This window comes from Mirounga leonina, unplaced genomic scaffold (genome assembly GCF_011800145.1).
Source record: "Mirounga leonina isolate KUSES-001 unplaced genomic scaffold, KU_Mleo_1.0 Mir_488, whole genome shotgun sequence".
Classification (NCBI taxonomy): Eukaryota; Metazoa; Chordata; class Mammalia; order Carnivora; family Phocidae; genus Mirounga; species Mirounga leonina.
Window position 1 is genome coordinate 8097440 of NW_023270777.1, and position 7833 is coordinate 8105272.

Sequence of the window (7833 nt, forward strand, 5' to 3'; positions counted from 1 at the left end):
GGGCAAGATTGTAGTTAGTGAAGATTACTCGGGGCTGTGGATCATGCCATCTGAGGAGATGTTGAGAAAACCATGGTACATAAAGAATAACCAGAGGAAAGGAAGATTCAGAAGGACCTTAAGGGCAGTTTTCAAGTTCTGAAAGTCAACTGGTACTGCAATACAGGTTAGACTTTTATTACATTCCCAAATTATAAAAGTAAAACCCAAATTCAGTCTGGTGAATTGCATTCTGTAGGAGATGAGAGTAAACAGAACGTTGTCCTGGGACACCGGTGAGGGGCGTCGAGCCTTGGTTGGGGGTCCTGTGAATCCTTTCATCCCTGCCATTCCATGATTTGATGAAATTTCCATGCTGGGTAAACTTAAACAGAACCATGACCACTTTTTTCCCCTTCTTTCACATTTTTTTCCTAGCCTGTTAACAAAGATTTAATGACCTACTAATGCTTGAGGCACTCTTGAAAAACCACTGTCGGATTAACGCTTGGCTTCCTAAAAATTAATCTTTTTTTTTTGGTTTGTTGCCTTTTCTCCCAAGTAAGGTGCACGGCTGTGTTTATCTCCCCAGCCCTGTTTTGAGAACCGGGCCTGGGTGAGTAAGATTTGCTTGGTGTTGGGTCCCAACTGAAACATAACTCAGGTGAGGGTTGTGTGCTTTGCACTTAGAATGAAGCCTTCTCCTCCAGCTTCCCCAGCAACTGTGTTATCCTCCCAAGGCTCACGGCTCCATCTTTGTTATGGGTGAGGCCCGGGGCAAGCTGCAGTGAGCTGTGTGGCCTCCAAGATTTCCCTTCCTGTCTGCTTGGATGTTGAGAGAGGCCTCAATCATAATAACCGGGAGGGGAAAATTTAGAGGGAGCCTGTGGTTCTAATTTGCTACAACAAATTATTCCTAAATCCAGTCCTCCGTGTGGGCACATTTCAGTGGTTCCCAAATGGAAAAAAAAGAAAGAAAGAAAGAAAGAAAGTGGAATTCTTATCTGGGTTTGTACAGTGGTATGTGACACATGAGTTCCAGTGTTTGTAACTTCTGCAAAGACAGAAACTCTAGCCTGGACTGTCTTCCCCCTCTTTCCCAAGCATCTCAATCCTGTTCATCTTTAAACACTCCTGAGGAGCTTACCCCCAACCCCCAGTCAGAGGAAATCTCATCTTCTGCAGATTTTCCACAGCATGTTGTGTACGTGCCTGTTTCGGATAAATTTCATCACAAGTTGCTTTTTGTACCATTGTCTTCTCCACAAGATTGGTTAGCTCTCAATGGCATGTTCGTCTTTACATTCGTCCCAGGGTACTTGCTGTGACAACTGTGAGTTGGCAGGTGGTGGGTTATTTGTGGAGGGAACAGATGAACAAATCCATCATAACTCTCTTGCTCATCATATTCTTCTCCTTGTTGGAGGGAAGCAAACCGTGGAGAGCAGTGCCTCCCCAACCCCCGCCCCGGCCAGAGTTGGAGAAAACTTTAAAGAGAATAAATGAGTTAAGCAGAAGCTTAACCAACTGAGCTACCCAGGTGCCTCTTTGATGCTTCAGAATCATTGTCATGGAAGTGAATCTGGCCGTGATGAACCTCATTGTTAGTCTTCATTCTAGAAAGTTTTGTTTCCCCACTCCAAGATGGCTCTTTCCAATAAAATTGAAGGTTTGAAAAGGCCCAAAACTGATTCTCTGGATTTATACTAGGAGCTCCTAGAGAGCCCAAACCATCTTGTTTATTATTCCCCCTGATGCACTTGGCCTCATCCCAGGCAATTGTAGGCCTTCAGTAAATATTTAATAAATTTCTGAAAAAGCACAAGAAGGTAAGAATTCATTTTAATGTATGTCATCCGTGTTCATCTTCTCTGCATCATTCCAGTTTTAGTAGATGTGCTGCTGAAGGGAGCACTCATTTTAATGTATATTTGACTCCATCTGATGCCAAAATGTCAGTAACCCAAAATTTTGCTTCTTAGTCATTAGTGTAGGTTCAATCTAGAGGATCAAAGAAAGGAAACTAAAAAGTTGGCAAACATTTTGGTTACTAGTAGGTTAGAATTATGACAGCGGCAGTAACAAAAAAATAAATGTACTAACAAAATTGCGGTTGGTTCTGTGGCCTTATGTAGACGTAGCTAAGTAGAATTGTTCTAGTGAATAATAGATGTGGGGTGATGGCCATCTACTGTATAATGGTTTTCAAACTAACGTTTAAGGGGAAATGAGTGGTTTATACCAGAATCCAAATCATAGAGTTCTCAGCCAATAGTATATATGAGTGTTGATCTTGGATTAGTGATGGGAGCACATTAACAAGAAGGCTGAAAGATTATATTATCTTTGTGGGTTAAACAAATAGATTTACACAGCAAATCTTTTTTTTGTGGAATAATAAGAGTAATATTATATATGGATAGTGAGAAAGACATTCTATTTGGAGTCTAGAGACCTGGATCATTTTCTTGGCCCTGTAAGGAACTAGCTCCCTCCTCTGGAAACCTCCAGTTCTGTTCAGTTGTAGTGCTTGGAACTTTATTATAGTTAATTGCATAAATATTTTTATTCCATTACCTTTTCAAGGTCAGAGGCTCTCTTGTTTATCTTTGAATCCCCAGTGATTAGCAAAGTGTCTGGCACTGTGAGTGCCCAGTGCATATTCAGGGAATGAATTGAAATGAAGGGATCCGATAAGATCATTAATTTCTGCTTCTAAGGGTCTGAGATTTTTAAGATCAGACAAATTCAACACACATGCAATTTAAACCATGTTCAAAGATTTTTCAGAGGGAAACCACAGAGGGATGTTGGTTCAGTTTTTTTCCCTCCCGGGTGAAGAGTGTAGCAATTCAGTCTATAAGCTTTAGAGATAACAATAAAAACCATCAGACAGAAACGCCTATAGGTTTCCAGTATGAAAAACATAACCTCAACCCAACAGTATTCAGTTCATCTCTTTTCCCTCATTACCGTAGGCTCTGCTACTGCTTCCTTTAGGTTGCATATGCCTTCCTGACTATTCTAGTTTATCTCATATATTAAGCTTCTCCTTCTCAACTTGGGCTATCCCAGTGTTTTTGGTTTTGTTTTACTTTTTAAAAAGATTTTACTTATTTATTTGAGAGAGAGAGAGAGCACAAGCAGGGGGAGGTGCAGAGGGGGAAGCAGGCTCCCTGCTGAGTAGGGAGCCTAATGCGGGGCTGGATCCCAAGACCCTGGGTTCATGACCCGAGCCGAGGGCAGGAGCTTAACCAACTGAGCCACCCAGGTGCCCCTTTGGTTTTGTTTTAAATATCCTTAATATCTCTTCCACTAAAAAACAAACAAACAAAAAACCAGATAGATTTTGGATCCCACATCTCTATCCATCTCAGCCATACTTTTTCTTTTCTTTTCTTTTTTTTAGAGAAAGAGAGAGAAAGAGCGCTCATGCAGCTACATGCGGGGGTGGGTATGTGGGGGTGGGGGGGTGGGGAGGGGCAGATGGAGAGAGAGAATCTCAAGCAGGCTCCACACTCAGCACAGAGCCCTATGTGGGGTTTGATTTCATGACGCTGACATCATGACTTGAGCCAAAATCAAAAGTTGGATGCTTAACCAACTGAGCCACCCAGACACCCAGACTTTTTTTTTAAATTTTATTTTATGTTACATTAATCACCATACATTACATCATTAGTTTTTGATGTAGAGTTCCATGATTCATTGTTTGCATATAACACCCAGTGCTCCATTCAATACATGCGTGCCCTCCTTAATACCCATCACCAGGCTAACCCATCCCCCTACCATCCTCCCCTCTAGAACCCTCAGTTTGTTTCTCAGAGTCCATAGTCTTTCATGGTTCGTCTCCCCCTCCGATTTCCCCTTCATTTTTCCCTTCCTACTATCTTCTTCTTTTTTTTTTTTTTTTTAACATATAATGTATTATTTGTTTCAGAGGTACAGGTCTGTGATTCAACAGTCTTACACAATTCACAGTGCTCACCATAGCACATACCCTCCCCAATGTCCATCACCCAGCCACCCCATCCCTCCCACCCCACCCCCCACTCCAGCAACCCTCAGTTTGTTTCCTGAGATTAAGAATTCCTCAAATCAGTGAGATCATATCATACATGTCTTCCTCTGATTGGAGCCAAGATATCCATCGACAGATGAATGGACAAAGATGTGGTATATATATACAATGGAATATTATGCAGCCATCAAAAAAAAAACCCTGAAATCTTGCCATTTGCAACAACGTGCATGGAACTAGAGGGTATTATGCCAGCTACCCAGACGTCTTGAGAGAGTTGTCCATACATACTGTCTCCACTTTCTTTCCATCCACACTCTCTATCTTTTTCAATCTGCCATTTGCCCTCCATCATACCAGTTAGGGTAGCGTTTGCTAAACCTATGATTGACTTGTTGCTGAAATGAACAGAATTTTAATTACTCTTTTTCAGTCTTCTTTTCAGGCTCATTGTTCTCAAAAATATCCTCAAAATTGGGAATTCCTTAAAACTCAATGCTAAGTCCAATTAGCATCTCACTTCATACCCTCACCATACTATCCCAAGCCCACGTTTTCAGTTATTTCATAAAAAATGACTCTTCAACTCACACTTCCAGCCCAGATCGCTCATCCCTAATGCCCTTTTGGTTGTTTCAAAGGTATCAAGCCAGACAGGTGCCAAATAACTCATATCTCTCCCTGCCACTAAAAGTGATGATCCTCTTTCAATGTTTTCTGGTTTGGGGAAGGGTCCAGACCATATATCCAGTTATAAAATTTATACCCACTCACTGCTACATTTAAATCCTTCACCAAATCCTACTGATTTTTATCTCTCTAACATACACAAACTGCTATGTCTCTTCATCTCTGCTGTCAACACTCTCGTCCAAGCTGTTATTATCTGTTTCCTGGACTACTTATTGCCTTCAAAGTGGTCATCCCCATCGTCTCTTACTTTCTTCCAACCCAGTCTTCAAAGTGTGAGCAGATGGATCTTATCAAAATCACCATCTGCTTAAATTTTTTATCCTACTTACGAACACATCAAGGGCTTCCCACTGCTCTTAAAATGAAGAATAAAATGCTTACCAAGCCTTCATAACTGTGCAGCGTCCAGCCCCTACTTGGCTGTCGGCTGCATCTCCCACCATTTTTTCTCCTCAGGCTTAATACCCTTGACCCTTGACTTTCTGTTTTGTCCAGTATATCTATTCTTCTGTCTCTAATCGTAACACTTTACGATGACACGATGGCAGTTGTTTGGAAACTGGCTCTCTGTGGAAACAGTGCAGTCCCACCCACCCCCCACCAAAAAACAAGAACAAAAATAAGGTCCCTGATCTTGTAACATTTGCTCATGTCCACGGTGTAGATATTCTCAACATGACATCAGCTGGTTTGCAAAATTCCTGAAAATTCAATAACCTGTCCTTGTGAGCCATTATACACAACTACAGCTCTTTCCCCGGATTGGATTCTCTACTCCTGTTGCTGTAAAAGTGTCTTCTTCATTGGGAGAGCTCAACAGCTCAACTCAATCCTTACTTCCTCAAGGAAGCTTTTCTTGATCTCCCTGACTAGGTTCAATCCTCCTACCAGATGTTCTCTGAGCCCACACAATACCTCTTTATGGCACTTATCACATTGTACATTTACATTTATTTGATTAATGTCTCTCTCCATGAGTAGACTTTTAAGCTTCACGAGTAGGAAGAACAGGTCTGCTTTTGATCAACGTTGAATCCCCAGGGCTCAGCACAGTATATGGCCTAGAACAAACACACAGTGAATATCTGTCAGAAGAATGGTCAAAATGGTCTTTTGGCATAGAGATCATCTTGGTTTATGGATGTCAATTTCTGCAAGCATCTGGAACAGAAAATTTTGAAGCAGGGTCACTAAAGTACTCACTGCATGCTCAGATATGGCATCTAACAAATCTACATCTAAAAAAAGTTTGGTAGAAGGGGAAAATCATAACTGGGTTGAATCCAGTTCCTCGAGTTTGACTGATAAATTATCCTTAGTTCATTGCTTATTCTTCAGATAAATTATAGTTCCTCTGATTTCTGTTCCCTCCCCTCCTCCTCCCATAAATAGAAAATCTGGGGGCGCCTGGGTGGCTCAGTTGGTTAAGCGACTGCCTTCGGCTCAGGTCATGATCCTGGAGTCCCGGGATCGAGTCCCACATCGGGCTCCCTGCTCGGCAGGGAGTCTGCTTCTCCCTCTGACCCTCCCCCCTCTCATGTGCTCTCTTTCATTCTCTCTCTCTCTCAAATAAATAAATAAATAAAATCTTTAAAAAAAAAATAGAAAATCTGGGTTCAAAGGGGAAAGGACATGGCTGATGGGACCTCTTGACAGTAGAGAAGACCACTGGCATCAAGCTGCCCTTCGAAAGTCCACTTTTACCGGTCCTTGCGCCACACAGCTCTATCAACTTCCCATGGTCCCCGTAGAGGGTGACATAAAGTATAAAACTCCTGTGGCTCCCAGAACTCTCCCTAAGCCATTTCAAGACTCTTTCCACCTCAAACTGGAATGACCTTAGACTCCATTGAACACATTTTGAACTTTCTCTATGCATTTCCCATAACATACGTTCACTTGTAGTGTTTCTTCCCAAATCTTATTCTAAGCTCACTTCCTCCTGAAGCTTTCCTTCTATAGTCTAGCCCATGGGGACCAAACTCACAGAGATGTGGCCAGCTTTGGTGTTAATTCAATACTGACATCTGTGTAGACTGAATTCTCAGATGTGCATTTAGTTGGACAGTGATCTTGGGCAGGTGACACCTCTCTAGTTTGGATTCCCACATCAAGATTGTGTGTGAGTAGAAGAGTAAGGTGGGAAACCAGATGCTTGTGTGGCCTCTAAAAGTTTTCTTAAGACTATGCATTTAAGATGCATTTTGTAGCTTGTAACCCAAAGATTGTGCACTTTTTAAAGCACTGAACTATTGCACAACATTTCTAAATAGATTTCACATAAACATCTAAATTTCTGGGTTCTTTAAAAACACATTTGGCGGGTGCCTGGGTGGCTCAGATGGTTAAGCGTCATGATCTCAGGGTCCTGGGATCAAGTCCCGCATTGGGTTCCCTGCTCAGTGCAGAGCCTGCTTCTCCCTCTCCCTCTGCCACTCCCTCTGCTTGTGCTCTTCTATCTCTCTGTCAAATAAATAAATCAAATCTTTAAAAAAAATAAAAAAATAAAAAATAAAAACACATTTGGCAATACTGGGATGGCGTCTCCATATGGCAACAATAGGTTGGAGTGAGTGACTATCCCATTGGATGAGACCTGTGCTTTCCAGTGTCCCACATCCCTACTGCACTTTTGTTAAGCTGCTGGGCACCTGTAGACAGAGTTTCAGGTTTTGGCTTTAGGTACTTCCTTACACCATTTTTTATACTAAACTATGATTCTTGTATTGTTGGTTAATGATTTACAAATCAATGACTGTTTCCCCAGGTACCCTATAATTGCCTTGAGGCCAAAGCTTGTATCTCATAATAATGGTGGTTAACACTTTTGAGCTCTTGCTATATGCCAGGCACTGTAATAAAGCACTTCACATGTATTAACTCATTTGATCGAATTTCTTTAATCCCTACACCAGCTAGGAGAATGTAGCTGCTGCCAAATGTACTTGTGGATTATTTCATAAACTACTTGGCAAGGAGTCAGATTGGAGTTAGGCTCCCTGTGTTCAAACTGTGCTCAAATTCTACTTTCCCTATAACTGCATAACTTTGAGAAAATGCCTAAACTTCCCACCCACCCGAATATTAAGGTCTATCTATCTATCTATCTATCTATCTATCTATCTATCTATCTATCT

At 41.7% G+C, this 7833-nt stretch overlaps 1 pseudogene; it reads right to left on the reverse strand.

Moving 5' to 3' along the window:
* Positions 1-1800: 1800 nt before the first annotated feature.
* On the reverse strand, positions 1801-1894 carry LOC118000205 (annotated as a pseudogene).
* Between the last annotated feature and the right edge of the window lie 5939 nt (positions 1895-7833).